We start from the raw sequence: 18,889 nt of genomic DNA, 5'->3' as shown, positions 1-18,889 counted from the left end.
TAAATCTAGCAAAGGTAGACATGTTACTTTTAAAGAGGAGGAAGTTGAAATTGAAGTTGAAGAATATGTTGCAATTACTGAGGATGAGATTAGAACTGATGTTAGAAAGGAGAAGAGCCATAAAAGACCAAAAGTAAAAATGCCCAAGAATGTCTCTGTTCTAGTTGATGATGAGGATGTTACTTATCTAGAAGAAAAGAGGAGGAAGAAAATAAAAGTTGATCATTCTCAAATAGTTAAGGCCAATGTAACACCCCTCCCTTGTGTGTTAGACTATGTAAACCTAAGATGAGAAAACGCTAGGTGTGATATGTAATACTGGAAAACAAATATGTTATTAAATAAATTAATAAATAATTCACTTGGAAAATCGAGATACCAATAGATGAGATTCTTGCCAAATCCCATTGAGGAATGGGATAGGGATAATATTTCATGATAAAGCTTCTAGATGTGATTCTAGATAAGCTTGGATGGATTGGAGATAAATATCCATCAAGGAAAAAAACATAAAATATTTACAGGAGATAAAGCAAAGCTTTTATGAGGAAAAGCCTTGCGGGAGATAAAGGTGATATTTTCCAAAAAATACCTAGGCAAATGGAAAAATCCATAAAAGCGGGATGCCGCTAATGGAAACTATATCATGAAAGAGGGTATTAAATACCCATTGCATAGATCAATTGGAGGCAGTTGATCCATGGCAAGAACCTCGTCTTGGGGGGAATCAGAGGTGATTCATGGTTGGGTGGTGGTGCTCCACTCTCCAAGTGATGTTTTAGTTGGTTTCATGATGCGTGGAATGTTTGTATGTTGTTGTATTCCCCTTTTTGTTATAATTTCAGTTGTCTAAGAGAAGGTTTGCTCAAATTTCCTCGCCATAAGAACTAAATGAATTGTATGGAATTCTTATACATGAGTAGATTTACTGATGTTCTCCACCATTCTGGTCAGTTATTACTTGCATGAAAAATGGTGAATGGTTACTCTTGACATTTTTATGTGGTTAAAGTGTTAGCTCATATGTGTATATGTGGCGTTATCTGTAAGCATGAGAATAATTAAATGAGTTACTTGTGGTAACTATACATAAGTGGACTTATCTGTGCTTATGTTTTTAGGAGTTGAGTTTTAGATAAATGCATGTGATTTTTATTGCTTTCCAAAGTGGGGACTTGGTAGGTAGTTTTATTACCTCGGCCATGGAGCCATTTTTACTTTGCTAGAATTTACATGTGACCATTGTACATAAGAAATATGTCAACATTTGTTGAGTACAATAATGGTAGGGTGTTATGTTAATGATTTCAGTAATGTTGTTAAGAAATTAACTCTATGGGATGGTCATATATAAATTAAAGTGTGAAATAACTAATGGCATGAGATGTGGATACATGAAAAACCAGTTAGGGGGCAATGCTCCTAAATGTTATAATCAAAGATTCAGTGTTTTCTAAGCCATGCATGTCAAAAGAATGGTATCCTATGAGGCTAGTCTAGCTGCTTTTGCATGTTACATAAAAGGGTTATCACTAAACTATTCGACTATGCATGTAGGAGTATGATCAAGATTCCTAGCCATGTGGCCATGATGGTTACCTTAAGTTCAAATCAATGTTCATTAATGCTTATGAGAGGCTATCAAAAAGTGTTGCTAACTGTATGTTGATATTGAATCATCGCTCCCAAACATGAAGTATGACAAAATATGATTGACATAATGTCTTATAGATGGAAAAATTCTATGTCATGGATCCACCTTATATAATAAATAAAACATTATACAATTATGGACTCCATGTACTCTTGGAAAGAGCTGAATCTTAAGTGTAAACGAAGAAAAAATTCCAGAATAGGGAGTATAGGGGCTTAATTTCTGAGTATGCTCAGGAGGTACACTACAAATGGTATCGGAGCGTCAAGTTCAAACCTTTTGGCCTATGGGCCAATACACCTATGTGGGACAAAGTAGGAGAACCAAATAAGAAAAATCACCCAAAATTTATAAAGGGTAAAGTTAAACTTTGAAATGTATAACATGTGTATATTATATTGATTTCTTGGAGGATACGATTCCTTGAGGAGGAATCCCAAGATTTACATGATGGAAGTAACATGTATATGTTACTCCACTATATATAACATTTCCAAGAAGTTAAAATTGATGAGGGTTTCTATGCATTCGAGGAAAAATGCAGTCCTTGTAAATGAGTTAACCTTGTGGCATCATGGGAAAATATTGAAAAATTTTTTGACTTCTTTCCCATCTTGGGGAATATCGAGACAAGTCATCTCTGAAGATAGTACCTGGACAAGAGTTTCGTATCAAGTCAAAAGTCGCAAAAGACTTCCATCAATCTTACCTCGAGTTGTTACCTTTAAAGGTGGATAATTTAAATATTTGCATAATAATGTATAATTTATTGCATATACAATAAACTTGTTGAAATAAAAATCAAGTGGTGTATAGTATTCATGTGGGAAATTGTAGGTTAAAAATGTTAAGCATGGGCAGGTTGGGTTCTTAAAGTGTTGACCTTACTATGCTCATCGAAATTATCAGAGGTGAGAATCTGGCATGTATTTCTTGGCGGCTGACCAGTCTGGAACTACGGTTAAGTCTAAGGCTACTAATACCTTGGCCATAAAAATGATGGGCCATAAGTGATGTGGAATGCATGCAGAAGTCGGTAATGAGAATTATATGGAGAATCTTCTCAATGGAGAGAAGAAGAGATAATAGAGAATCATCAAAACAACAAATCGAGGCATGGAGATAAATTTTTTGTACACAATATTGTGTTTCGAAAAAAACCAACAAATTAGATAATTTAATCATATATCCATTGCAGAACCATGTGAATCACCATATGATGGCTTCTCCCTTACAGCTAGGCACTGGATGCATTGGTGAGATGCATGCGCTAGCCTTCTTTTTGAGCACATTAGATTTGTTTTTATAGAACCTAAACACCAATCTAGGATTGGCTAAAAACCCGTGTTTTATGGGTAGGGTTTAGCATAAACACCCTCTAAAAGCACAAAATTTCGTAAAAACATCAATTTCCCTTTTAATATTACACTCTCCGATCATGTTGATCGTCGAACTGAAGGAAGTTGCGGGTGAGAATAATGAGTGATATTTGGTTAGAAATGAAATCAAACATATAAAAACGCATTACCTCAAGAGTAGGTAGTCAAGGGAGAAATAGTGAATCACCGTAACATTTTCTGTGAATCATTAGTTGAATGTTATCCATGGATAATATCTGCAATGCCATTATTTTCATTACGCATATGGAATCAAGATAGGTTCGACCATATCCGCGATTTGGGAAACATCTAAGAGAGCTCGACCTCATTAAACAAATTTGGAGATGTTTTCCAAATAACTAGTTTTCTGGGTTATGGATATATGTATGTTATTCATTGACACAGTGGATATATATATATATATATATAATCAAAAAAATCAAACGTATTAAGGATATGGATTATCTAAAAGGATAAGAAGTAAGATTGAAGGATAGCTAGCCTCTAATCACCATGGATAAGCCTTGCCAACATGGAGTGGTGGCTTTTAATCATATTTTCGACAAAAGTAGGGAAAAGCCATAAGATTTTTGGTCATACCATCAATCTAATTAGGAAAAAGGCTGCCGTAAAATTAATAAAATTAGTGGGCTTAATAAAATTAATTTAATTATGAATTGGGATGAAAATGTTGATTGACATTCCTTCCTTGTTCAAGGCGGACAACAGATATACATTTTTCATCACAAGGACGAAAACGGTTATCACGCCAATTAATTAAGGATGAAGCTTTACTTTTCCATTATTAGCGAGAGTTAAACCTCCACATAGAGGTCTTCATAAATAAATTAATGAATATTGACTCAGTAAGAACCACCTGTAATTCACTGAGGATGGCATCTTGTAAGTGTGCAGAGAGGCACATGATCAAGCTCATAGAACAAAATGAATGACGAGGAGGAATTAGAAGGGTTTTGGTTAAAACTCTGACACATTTTCTACCATTGGATCAAAATCCCAAATCATGACCATCCATAAAGTGTACCATGTGATGAGCCGTGTGGAAACCATGTGCGTAAACATGGAACATCAACATAATGCGGAAGGTGAAATAGTACATTGGAATCAAACAAAATCATATATTCCACATTGATTAATTTCAGGAAACAAATATTGTACATATGGCCCATGATTATAGTGAATAGGTGAAATAAATTGTTTTATCGAATAATTTTATTGAGGATGTGGTTTTTCTTAGTCCATTTTAAAGAATAATGCATACAGTAGAAGCATATTGGAAAAATGTGGCTTGTATATAGGACATGGACATTGCTTGGTTTCTTTCCCGATAAATCTACCACCTTAGTTAAGCAGTGAAACATTATTAGCATGCATGAATTATTATGTGCTTATGATAAGCAACAACGAGATGCATGACCAAACTATGAACATTTCTCATATTTAAAACAATAGATTAAAGACACCTTGAAAGGGTTATAGTCAGATTGGTTGAATTGAGTAGGAGAATTTGGTATAAACTAATGTTGGTTAACTTGATATGACGGTTCTCTTACCATGCTTTGTGTTAATAACCTTTTTTGTACAAGTTTCTATGAATAAGTTAAGCAGAGACTTGTACTCCATGAGATGGGTGTTGGACTGCGCAGGTGGCAGCAGTAGTGGAATGTGAGTTAACATGCCAATAAGTATTTTTATTGAAGTTTCTCATAAATGAGGAGTTTAATTTATTATTATTATTATATAGTTTATCAAAAGTAAATTAATTTTTGAAAAGTGATGCTTACAAATATGCATAGCATGTAGAAATTTGAATTTTTCATCCATGTATGGGATTTGAGTTGCTTGAACTATATTTGAGGTTATATTTTTTTAGCATACATGCATGGGTTGTTATGTGCCAATGATAAATAGGAAAAGTATGCATGAATAACTTATGATTATGTTTAAGAGTCGGGTTGGATAAGGAAACTAAAGGATATTAATCCTTACTGTCATGTGGAAAATCTTACAACTAAGTCATTATTACATGCTTAAACTATATGCCATAATGAGAAAGTGACTTAAAAATGATGATGATAGAGTTTGTTTAAATAAGCATGGTTATGGTATATAAATATTGCATGAAGAATTGGTGATATGATATGCTAAGTGGAGGGTTACCATGAGTTGCCTTATTTTGTTTCCTCCTAGATGAGGAACTTACATTGTTATAAGTTGTCAAAAATTAGGCCTTGAAAAAACATTATGCTTGGAATTATGTAGAGCGGGGTAGATAAGTAATAGATAACCACGGGAAAGCATGATCATCAGATTAACACAATTTTTAATATCTATAACAAGTAATGCATATAGGAGGAAGATATGATTACTTGAGTGGCACACTTACATATGTTTCCTTCATGAGTGAAAGAATCACAATTCTCATAAAACTAGACTATGATAAAACTAGAAAGGAAATTTACCATGCTTATTAGAGAATATGTGGTAATTGATTTTGGTCAAAGATTAAACTATGGTCATCATGTTATAAAAAAACAAATTATGAATGGTATAATTGCTATGAAAGGACATGGCTAAATAAAAATCCCACCTAATACTTGAGGGGATGATTATATAAAGAAGGAAATGTTAAACCTTAGTAAGGTAACTGGTTCATAAGTAAAAATCCAAAGGGAAATTATATACCTCATGAGAAGTTGGGGATTAAATAAGCAGGTTCCACCCTAAGTATTATACCATGGTAAAGGTTTCCATGAAATAGTGTTAAGATTGTGAGAACATGTTATAGTATAAGACTATGTAATTGTACAAATTGTCTTTCAATTTAATCCTTTGATTAATGCATCTATATACAATGCATTTGGAATGTGATTTGTTCTTCGATTGGAAGAAAGTTTGATTAAGGAGAACCTAAATTTAACAGGTTATTATATACCATGACATATGCATCTTTGATTGGATGTGCATAGTGGGACCTATAAGTATCCTTGAGTACAACAATATAAAAACCATGGTAATTAGCATAAATTGTATGTTGTGAACCAATGGATCAATTAAATCATACAGACTAATATCATACCAATTGAAATGCATATTTTGTACCAAGAAATTTTGGGAGGCTCTCTGGTTAGATTGCATTGATAATGAATCTAGGTTGAATAAGACAACATAAGAAATGTTACATAAACCATGCAGGAATTCATAAAATTGGTTAAGGATGATTTAATGTTAAAGAGGAGGTGTTAACATGTAAGTACCCTGAGATCATAAGTACCTACAACTAAAAGGGTGTAGGATTGAAAGTAGTAAAACTTTCATGTATAACCCATGAAGGGGAAATGAGATTATATCTACACTAAATTATGCATGGCCAACAAGTTGTTGAGGCATAAAAAGGGCAATAGTAAATCACACAAGATGAATTATTTAAGAAAGAAGTATTGATCTAATGAAAATTAAACTTAAAAAATCTATGAGTTAATAGTCTTCTTTAGAACATTAAGAAAAAGGTATGGTTAAGATGAAAATATGCATGAATAAAATACAATACTATTGATATTGTATTACAACCACATGAAATTAGAAAATTATTTGCACTTGACATAAAAATTTATTTGGTTACAAAAATGAAGCATGCTCATGAAAATTCCTCATAAACTAAGCACAATTGTTCTATTTACCAGAAGTAGATAAAGGAATGTTTGGCATGATACTAACATGGTGGAAAAATATGTGGATAAAGTTTATGTCATGCAGGTGATACCATGAGGATGGTATGATGGGTTGTAGCATAGATGGTACTATGTACAAACAGTACATACGGTACCCGTATGACTACATGTGTTACATGATTGGAATATGATATGTATATTGGTGTGTATAATACACCTTGTGTGTAGGTATGCATGAAGACATTGGGTAGATGTCTGGTAGGGCAACTGACCTGGAGGTTGCACAAAAGAAGGAAATTAAGAAGTGGTTCAAGGATAAGTAACCATGGTTAATTGTAGTATGGCATACATATGATTATGATGAGTATATGTGGTTATGATTATATATAAACTAACTTGATTATGATATGTTATGCAAATATGCCAGTTGATTTGTTGTATGCAGAGGAGCTGCAGAAAGCAAGTGTTCGACAAGAGCACAAAGGCTTGGAAGAATGCAGGGAGAGAACATGCATTCTTCAGATGAAATGAATAATGAGCAATAGCTGCTTTAGTAGTATTGAGTAAAAAATCATGATATTGATCATAGTTAAATTTCTACATCTATAATTTCTCTCAAAATGTTTGAAAACAATGTTATAAGTAGCCATGGTTAGAGATATGCTGGGAGCACTCCTTGTAACCGATATACATCGGAATACTTGCATCACATGGCAAGGCCATGAGAGCTGTGGATTCAAAAACCAGTTACCTGTGAACGAGGACATGATGCAGTGATACATCGAGGACAGTGTAATTTTAAGGGGGTGAAGTATGTAGCACCCCTCCCTTGTGTGTTAGACTATGTAAACCTAAGATGAGAAAAAGCTAGGTGTGATATGTAATATTGGAAAACAAATATTTTATTAAATTAATTAATGAATCACTTGGAAAAGCGAGACACCAAGAGATGAGATTCTTTCCAAATCTGATTGAGGAATGGGATAGGGATAATCTTTCATGATAAAGCTTCTAGATGTGATTCTATATAAGCTTGGATAGACTGGAGATAAATATCCATCAAGGAAAAAAACATAAAAGCTTTGTGGGAGATAAAGGCAATATTTTATGAGGAAAAGCCTCGCGAGAGATAAAGGCAAGCTTTTCCGAGAAAGACCTGGGCAAATGGAAAAATCCATAAAAGTGAGATGCCACTAATGGAAACTGTATCATGAAAGAGGGTACTAAATACCCATTGCATAGATAAATTTGAGGCAGTTGATCCATAGCAAGAACCTCGGCTCGGGGGGAATCAAAGGTGATTCATGGTTGGGTGGTGGTGCTCTGCTCTCCAAGTGATGTTTTAGCTAGTTTCATGATGCATGGAGTGTCTGTATGTTGTTATCTTCCCATCTTTGTTATAATTTCAGTTGTCTAAGAGAAGGTTTAATCAAATTTCCTCGCCATAAGAAGGACTAAATGAATTGTATGGAATGCATATACATGCGTAGATTTACTGTAGTTCTCCACCATTCTGGTTAGTTATTACTTGCATGAAAAATGGTGAATGGTTACTCTTGACATTTTTATGTGGTTAAAGTGTTAGCTCATATGTGTATATGTGGCGTTATCTGTAAGCATGAGAATAATTAAATGAGTTACTTGTGGTAACTATACATAAGTGGACTTATTTGTGCTTATGTTTTTAGGAGTTGATTTTTAGATAAATGCATGTGATTTTTATTGCTTTCCAAAGTGGGGACTTGGTAGGTAGTTGTATTACCTGGGCCATGGAGCCATTTTTACTTTGCTAGAATTTACATGTGACCATTGTATGTAAGAAATATGACATCATTTGTTGAGTATGATAATGGTAGGGTGTTATGTTAATGATTTCAATAATGTTGTTAAGAAATTAACTCTATGGGATGGTCATATATAAATTAAAGTGTGAAATAACTAATGGCATGAGATGTGGATACATGCAAAACTAGTTAGGGGACAATGCTCCTAAATGTTATAATCAAAGATTCAGTGTTTTCTAAGCCATGCATGTCAAAAGAATGGTATCCTATGAGGCTAGTCTAGCTTCTTTTGCATGTTACATAAAAGAGTTATCACTAAAATATTTGACTATGCATGTAGGAGTATGATCAAGATTCCTAGCCATGCGGCCATGCTAGTTACCTTAAGTTCAAATCAATGTTCATTAATGCTTGTGTGAGGTTGTCAAAAAGTGTTGTTGACTGTATGTTGATATTGAATCCTCACTCCCAATCGTGAAGTATGACAAAAGATGACTGACATAATGTCTTATAGATGGACAAAGTCCATGTCATGGATCCACCTTATATAAGAAATAAAACATTATACAATTACGGACTCCATGTACTCTTGGAAAGAGCTGAATCTTAAGTGTAAAAGAAGAAAATTTTCCAAAATAGGGAGTATAGGGGCTTAATTTCCGAGTAGGCTCAGGAGGTACGTTATAGCCAACAACGAAGATCCTAGTGAAAATTCAAAATAAAGCAGGGAAATCATTACACCATGAGCTTATTTAGATGATAACATTATTAAAACAAAACAAAATGCCATGCAACATCACTTGAAAAAGACAAACTTAATTGAGGGTGGTCGTACATTTCTGCTTAATGTCAAACAAATCTATAAGCCAAGTGAAGAACAATTTAAATATCAAATTAGAAAGCCACACCATGTGCATGTTCACAACTTGAAGGCGTTGATGAGGTACAATCCATATGCTCATGTGGTTGATTGTGTGCTTCTTGTTGATCCCATTGATTTTCCAAACAAAGAAGCATTTGATAAGTCAAAATGTTTTGAATACAATTATTATGTGCTTAGGGGGAACCATTTTGTAGAAGCTCAAAGGAAATTGATGGAGGAATATCCCAATAACCCACGTTTTGAAACAATGAAACGTATCATTTATGTTGGTTTATCATATACATAAGCAAATTGATTGGCATGGGATCATAATACAGATAATGAGTATAGGATGTCTATGACTTTCATCCAAAGGGTTAGATTTATTCATAATGAATTTGAAGAGAAATGTGTTGGGAATAAAACAAAGGTTAGTCTAGAATTTTGGAAGGAATGTCGTATGGTAATAGGCTATCAAATTGAGGAAAATCAATTCAAAAGGTGGTAATGTACATTCTAATGTATTCAGAAGTATTGATAACATTTTCAAGTTTCCATTTAGAACTGGAGAGATATGGGGATTGATTAATGAGATTTATAGCATGTGGGAGAACATTGGCATTAAAAACCAGAAGGTCAAAAATTCTAAACCATTGATATGTAGCAGGAGTAAATCAGGTCCTGAAATGAAGCAGCTTTTAGAAGAAATGACTATTACACCTTGGAGAGAATTGCAAGGACTTAAGGATGAAAAGCTTGTCAATACAATATTATCTTGAGTGAAGTCAGAGGAATTATCATTGGATGAAATGCATGAGGAATTTCAAAATTAAGTTTGTTGAATTATGTTTACTTATTGCTAGATTATAATTTTATTTTAAATATAACATATTGTTGTTGGTAGTATTTGGTATACATATTATTATATTAACCTTTTTTACTTTATCTATTCAGTCATAAGGTTTACATGAAAATACAAGAACAAATGGTTAAATTCTTGAATGAGGATAGTTGGGACGATGTTGTACGCAACTACCCAGATGCAAGTTCTACATCAACATTAAAATATTTTTATATTGCATTTAAAAAGGTATGTTGATTTATACATTCATTTTTATTCATTTGTATATTATTTTTATTTTTATAACTTATACATATATTTGTTTATTTTTTCAAAGGTGAAGAAGGATGCAAATGGAGCACCAGATAGTTTCAAAAGCTTTATTGAAAAATTAAGATCGAAAGACTGAGAAAGCAACGTCTTAGTAATGTTGAGCATGATCCAACTCTTACTCATTTCATTTGGAATGGTCATGACACTATTCAATATCAAATAATACAAGTTGATTTTGAAGACATTTCTAAACTCATACCTAAAAGGGATTATTCCCTAGTTATTGCAGATATTCCCCATGGTTTCAATATCTCAAACGTTGACTATGATAGTGACCCTTATACTTATCAAGATCTTAGTAAAGTGGTTGTAGGATTTGTAGAAGTGCATCATCACCATTATGGAGATATGTGGCATTTCATTTAGACACACAATTGGCAATGTTAGTGACAAACTTCAAGGGGAAAGCAGACTCAAGGATACATCTTACATGGTAAGATGTTGAAATTGTATGTTTGATTAATGTTAAAAAATTCATTTATGTACAAGTTAATTTAACTTTTACTATTTCATGTTACAGGAAAAATTCAAATCTTATTAACCATGAAGATCAACCAATTATAAGTGATTGTGAGTTCATCCATGTTGAACGCTGGACAAAAAATGATAGCTATACGTCTGTGCTTCTTAATTGGGTAGATGGAAAGAGTCATAACCAAGTACTAGTTTATGATGCTACTGTAAAAAAACTAGCATATGAAGATAAAGAAGAAAAATGAGAGATAGTTAAAATTTATCAAAAATCTCAGTCATTGAATAACTATCTTATAGAGTTATGTTTAAATGAAGGAGATTGGATTCTAGATTTATTCTCAGACTCAGGTAAGTTTTGTTATATAAAATTGAATTTCAATATCTTCTTTCTTAATTTATATGTGATTATACTAATTTACTTCATTATTTCTTTCGTTCTTGATAATTAGGTACAACAATAACATGTTGCCTACAAAAAGGAAGAAATTGCATTACCATTGAAAAAGACCCAGTACAATGCAAATTTATTTAGCAAAGAATTAATGCTCTTCAATTTCTTCTAGATGCAATGCAAGAAATTAGGTTGAGGAAAGGGTATTTTAATGGATCATGTGTGGCAAAAAAGGCAAAGGAACATCAACCACCATTAGATGGAATGATTGGAAATGCATACATTGGGAGATTCGCAAACATCAAATATCCATCAGAAGAGGAAAATGAACAAACTGAAGCAGAAAATATCATGGAAGAAGACAATGATGAAACTCTAGAGGATGAAGAGTTTGGATTACGTGATATTATTGATTAAATTTAAGTTATGCTTGGAAATCAAGTTCATTTTTTGTAACTATTAATTAGTTATACTTGTAATGTTTTGACTTTGACATTTTATGAGAAGAATAAGTATTCAGTTAATGTTGCTATATGTTGAATATTTGTATTATGTGATTTTCACTTTAATTTTTATGTGAGTCATTGTTTTTTGAAAAAAACTGTGATTATTATTATTTTTTAACATGAAATTCATTAAAAAAATATTATTTAACCATTTTTTGTTAAATTTATCTTATAAAATTGTGATTTTGACATGTCATTTCTAGCCAAAAATGATCAAAATGTGTATTTCTTTTGTTATATTTATGTTCAAAATGTTTATTTTTATGTCAATTGTTAAAAGTTATTATTTTTTTAGAGACAATTATTTGTTGTGCATTAAAAAATTAATTAATGATATATAAATATGTAGAACTTTGAAACTTTAAAATATCAACATTTTTCTTTAACTATGCAAAAAAATAAAGACCTCACTACAGAAGAAAAAAAGACTACTTCAAAAATTGTTAAATTTAGAAAATAATTATTCACATTTAATACATTAGAAAATTTAAATTCAAAAAATAAGCCTTTTAAAAAAAGGGCCTGATGTAAAATCAACACTTTTTGAAATCAACCTGCAAATCACTAACATTCTAAAAAATAATGTACATCAAATACTATGCTAGAACAGGTAATTGTATCAGTTCCCATTTCAAAGTTTACATTGTTTTAAGTAGTCGTAAGTTGTTCTTAGAACTACGATGAACCTTGTTAGTGTTGCACGCCCATGACGCTGCGACCACTGTGGGGTTGTGACACCGCCCATTCCTAATGACTCAAGTTTCATTAATAGAGTTGAACTTAAAAATAATAATCAAAAGCATGAGGCTTTGAATTAGTCATGTTCAATATGGAGACGTACTAGGCTACACAAACTCTTAATATAGGAGGTTGAAGTAGTTAAATAAAGTTCCTAGTTTTCATTTCCTCTGCAATCATCTCCAATTTTATGGCTACTTGGCATCTCCTAAAAAACACCACAGGTAGTGAAGCCACTTTTGTTAGAGATCATTATTACAGTGAACTACTAGTTAACTTGAAGTTTTTTTTGGAAGTTTACATTGAGGTTACATATAGAAAAAAAATCGCCATCCATGTAAACTGACATTAGTATATTTAATTAGAAATTTTGGGTATATTTAGTCATGTTTCTTCGAGCAATTATATCAATATGTGTGAGTTACATAGCAACAACTCTACTATGTTATTGCATTATTATGTGGTTTCTTTCTCTATCCATCAAAATGGTATCAAAGCCAAAAAAAACCAAAGAAACCAAGTTATCATCCAAAAGAACCAAATAATTGAGAGCCATAAGAGAGAAGCAAAGATATAATATTTATGTGAGGATTTTTTGAGCATAGTCATTGTCATGATATACTCTACTATTGGATTCTGTAGAGCTATGTTTTCTAAAATAAAATCCAACGCATTTATTGCAACCTATATAAACGATGCTTGATGGTTTCAAAAAAGTTATGGGTTATCATTTGTAGCCTCTTCCATGAGCTAGAGATGAAAGCATTGAACCTCCACCACTTCCACACTAATTTATTGTTGTCGGAATCTAGTTGCACAAATTGGAAAATATCTATATTGTGGCATAAAGTAGTTTTTTTTCTTCTTGGATAAGTTTTTTTTTGAATTTGTTTAAATTCTTTTTTAATCATTTCATTAGAAAAAAGTGAAATAAGAAGTGGTAATTGAAAAGTATATAAAATAATTAAGTGAATAATGAGAGATTAAAACAAAAGGTTTTTGGTTGTATTTTAAGAGATATGACTTTAAGTAGGAGTCTTTCCTAGCTAGAGATTTCAACTTCAATAGAAAAAATTACAAAGTTTGCTCCATTAAGATACAAACTTTCTTACATTATGAGGATATGTGGGACCTTTTAGTTCATGGCTATATAGAGCTAGATAATGAGGCAGTCAAACAAGCTTTTACAAACACACAGAAGGACCAACTCAAAGTCAACAAAAAGAAAGATGCAAAAGCATGTTTTTCCATCCAAAACAATGTGGATGGGACTTTTTTCAATCCAAAGTTCTCCAAGATAGTGTGGAACATCTTAGAGAATAATGATCAAGGATTTATGAAGGAGAATATAATTATGTTGTGGATGTTGAGGACAAACTTTGAGAATTTAAATATGTAAGAATCAAATTTCACGGACTAGTACATGACCCAAGTCATAAACATTGTTAATCAGCTAAGGATGACTGATGAAGAGCTTTCATATCAGAAAGTGGTAGAGAAGGTTCTTAAAACCTTTCATAAGAAGTTTTATGTAGTGTCTGAATCCATTGAAGAGGCTAAAGACTTATCATGGCTATTAGTAGATGCTATTTTCAAGATCGTTACTATTTGATGAATCTACAAATAAACAAGAATGATGAATCTTTCGAAAACACATTCAAATCATATATTTCTATCTCAATAGGTAGATGAGGATCAAGATAAAGATATAGAGGCAAGAACAAAAGAAGAAACAACCAAAGAAATGATTCAGGACAAGAATTGATATCAAATAAAATTCTTCATAGTTCAAGGGGGTGTAGTAATAGAAGATAACAATAAAAAGTAAAGGTATGAAAAATAAAAAGTTAAGTGTTTTATTGTAATAGTTTGGTCATTATGCGCATGAAAGTAGAAATAAGAAAGTTGATCTTATAAGACAAGATGAAAACTATTCTTCCAGGAAGTGTGAAGAATATTTATTCATTACTCGTATTCTTTCTCAAGGGTTATCTAATAATATGTGTCTTATATTTAGTGGATGTAGAAATCATATGACAAGAAACAAAAGTGTAATTGCATATATGGAGGATTTAGTATGGACTAAAGTCAAATTGGGGTCAAATAATATTCTAAAGGTTATGGGAAAATGGATGGTTAACATCCCTACCAAACAGTGCCTAAAAATGCACACATCACATATATACGATGCTCCAGCTTTGAAATGTAATATTTTTAGTGTTGGCCAACTTTTACTCAAAAGGGTATAATGTAGTCTTTAAAGGAGATGATTGTTTCATATATGATAAAGGTGAATGAGTAATAATAAATTTTAATTGTGTGTTTGTATTTTGATGATATGTTCTTCACAGTAAATCTGCCAGTGCACAAGTTTAAACCAACTATGAAGAAAGAGTTTGAAATAACTAGTTTGGGCTTAATGATATTCTTTCTTGGTATTGAATTCATTCAATCATATTAGATATTTTTGGTTTTCAAGAAAGGTACGTCATGGATGTGCTTAAGAGGTTCAAGATGATGAATTGTCAACCAACACTGACTCCAATTATAATAGGAACAAATCTCAACAATCAAATATAGAATCCAACATAGATCACCCTCTATTCAAGAGATTGGTTGGTAGCCTTATGTATCTTAATACCATTGAACCGAACATTATATATGTTTTCAATTAGATGACTATGTTCATGAAGTATCCAAAATAATCACACTAGCATGCAGGAAAAAGAATTTTAGGATATATCATTGGAATGATAGGATATGCCTTATTATACTCTGGCACTAATAATGATCTTTTAATTGGATTTAGTGATAGTGATTTTGCAAGTAACATGGATCACAGGAAGAGTACCTCCTGATGCGTTGTTCATTTTGGTTCAAGTGCGATTTCATGGGCATCCAAGAATCATCCCATTGTGACAATCTCATCAGGTGAAGTAGACTATGCAGCAACAAAAACAATAACTTGTTAAGAAATTTGGTTATGAAAAATATTGGGTGATTTGTAATAAGAACAAGAGGGACCAACTACAGTGTAGGGTGACAACAACTTAGCAATATATTTTTCGAAGAACCATGTTTTTAATTAGTAAATGAAGCATTGATATGAGATATCACTTCATTAGAGAGCTTGTAAATAATAGAGACATCCAATTGGAATTTTGTGAATCAAAAGAATAATTGGATTATATATTCATGAATCGATTGACATGAGATGTATTTAAGTTGCATAGACAGAACTTAGGTGTTGTAAGCCTAGTTGAGATGTAGATTAGCAAGAAATATTAGTCGTAATTAAGGGGCTGTAAGACATAATTACTCTTGGTAACTACTAGTTAACTTGTATTTTTTTGGCAGTTTACAATCTAAATTGAGGAATAGTTATTCATGCATGTGTGAGATAGGATTAGCATATCTATTATTAGTTTTTTGGGTCTATTTAATCATGTATCTTCAAGAAATTAAATCAATCAATTCGAGTTACAAAGAAGAAACCCTATTGTTATATTGTGTTATTATGTGGTTTCCTCATATGTCCATCAACTTCCATACACATAGAACAAGAAGCCATCAGTTCCATTCAAATTAGATAGTTTATTTTCCCTTTATTCTTACAATAAGTGCTTAGATCTGGTGGATATTCAATCAAGCCCTTATGTTCCAGTAAATTACATTGGGTTCTTGTTGTGTTGTAATGAGAAGCTATCAAGAACTATCAAGTCTAGAAAATAAATAAGGGATCTAGATATTGTTTTTAGAGGCATGGAGTCTTCATTGACTAATAGAAATTCAATTAATTTTTATACACCATCTAAAATGACAAAATCACTTCCTAACAAATTATATCTTCAAAACAAATGATAGTTCTAAGGATTAACCAAGATATGGCCTCCATGTGAGAAAGAGAGCTGACATCAATTCATTATCGTTTATCTATTTTGACAGTGGATGGGAAGTTGGTTAACCCATCTTTACATTGATTTGGTTTAAGTTTTTTCATCTTTGCATGAATTTTTTATGGTAGTTAAATGATGTGCTATTAGCCAATTACTGACTCGCAAAATCTAAATCTTAGTAAATACGATATATATTATGTTTATGTAATATTTTTGTTTATCTATTTATCTCCACTTTATTATAATGAATTAACTAACCATATGTAAAACCTCAACCTAATTTTCATCAAGATTCCACTTATGAGTTGAATTTTAATTTAAGAATTTAATGATATATATTTGTAGCTTTTGACAAGCCTCAGAATTGGCATCTTTTTACATCCTATTTTCCCTATTTCTTAATTCTTTTTCACCTACCTATGACCCTGTATCACTCCATTCTAATTTTTATATGTGGGATATAGACATAAAGTGATTTCCATTGAATTTTCTTAGTATTTTGCATGAAGTTATTATTTATTTTTGTATGTTATTTTATGTGAGTCCTTAGATGACTACGTGACTAACCTATGGCTTGAGTAATTATGAACCAGGGGAATCTAACTTGTCAAAATCACCTAGGGATCCAACCGAGCCTAGGTAAGAATAAATCTTAACATAGCCGTATTTTTTCATACAGAGTTTTGAACTAGTGACATTTACACCACGGAGTGCCTTAACAGAACACTATCACTATCTACTGTACACCTCTTGGGATTTACATGAACTTATTATTAAACATTAGAAAAAAAATAATACTTGCATTTATATTTTAGTTAATGTGCAAGGACGAAGAGCCAAAAATGTTTTTCTGTAGGTTTTTTTTTTCTAAGTAAAGGCTAATTCTATTAATAAAAGGAAAATATATTTACATGGAGGTCAAGACCTCAGAGGAAGCCGAAGCTGTCCAACAGAACTGACAAACTATCCCCGGGTTGAGATAACCAGATACACAAGACCCAGAATCCATGCATACAAAAACACTGGCCATAATGGTAAACAACAGTACAGGACAGATGAGAGCTGTAGCCATGATATTTTCTGTGTTGCCCGGATAACCATATGCAAAACTGAAAGACCAAAGGCCTGATAAACTTGCCGAGCCAAGACCTGATAAAAATCATATTAACAGAAGATCTGATAAACATGTCAAGCCAAGACCTGATACAAAACACATTGACAAAAGCCAGAATAACACAGCACATAGGATAAAAGAACCAGAAGGGAAACTGCGACATCAGACGAGGTCCCGGAGGCATCATGCATCTGTCAGAGGGTCCCGAGCATCCTTCTCCACTCGGCAAGGAATGCCCATCCACGAATCATCAACATTGTCCCCAGCACCTGTACCGCTGCCACCTGGAGGAGCTGCCAAGCGCTGATTGCCATCTGAGGGGTTCGCCGGATCAACCGAAGCCGAAATGTCCTGAGTATTATCTTCTGGAGGCTTGAGGACATCAGGGACACTCCCCTCAGCCTGCAATTCACCATGATCAAACACAATGCCTACATCTTCTCCCTGGAGCACGCTATCATCCTGAGACTGCGAAGTTGAGGTATGCACAGAGACACTAGGCCTATCTTCTTCCTCAGCCAAAATTACAGTGATGCTGGCCGAGAGAATTGGTCTGTTGAGATGACTATGGAATTTAAAGTGGGTGGTTTGGAACGAATTATGCGGGAAGGGCTTGCCATGATCAGAGGACGGGGAAGCCGAAGCCAAAGGGATAATGTTCTGGGGAGCAGGCTAAGAACGCCCACGGTTTCCACTGCTGCCTCCACGGCGAGAGCAACCACAGCGATGCACCATTGTCAAGGGAACGAAGTGACCTGAAGGAGATGAAGAACAAGGCCAGACAGAGCAGGTTCGAAGGTGGGAAAGCCAAGTAAAGGTCTTACACCAGATATGCAACCAAGCTACCAGAGCGATATGAGGATGCAGGGATAGAGACAAGCTGATGAAGGGAGACCCGATGGGAATGACAGCTGAAACAACCAACGAAGCCATAAATAAAACAACCTGCGAAGAGTCTCGAACAGGGAGCGCATTCAATTCCGAATGCTTGATGATCTGCAGGTACTGTATATAATCCATTTTCATCTGCGGGAGGATTTTGGAGGCCGTGCAGAATTGCCAGCTGCAAGTCCAGATGCCGGCTTGACATAAACCGTCATTGATTATGACTTGAAAGCACCCGCATCCGGGTGTGTTTCTTCTTCCTGGTTCATATCATTCTTCACTATGGTATGGTAATTCAATATTTGGGCATCTGAGGCAATGCTAGAGAGTGATCCTATAT

This window comes from Pinus tabuliformis, chromosome 2_2 (assembly GCF_031772625.1).
Source record: "Pinus tabuliformis cultivar Carrire ecotype Pingquan chromosome 2_2, CPIR1, whole genome shotgun sequence".
Lineage (NCBI taxonomy): Eukaryota > Viridiplantae > Streptophyta > Pinopsida > Pinales > Pinaceae > Pinus > Pinus tabuliformis.
Note: the sequence above shows the minus strand (reverse complement) of the source record.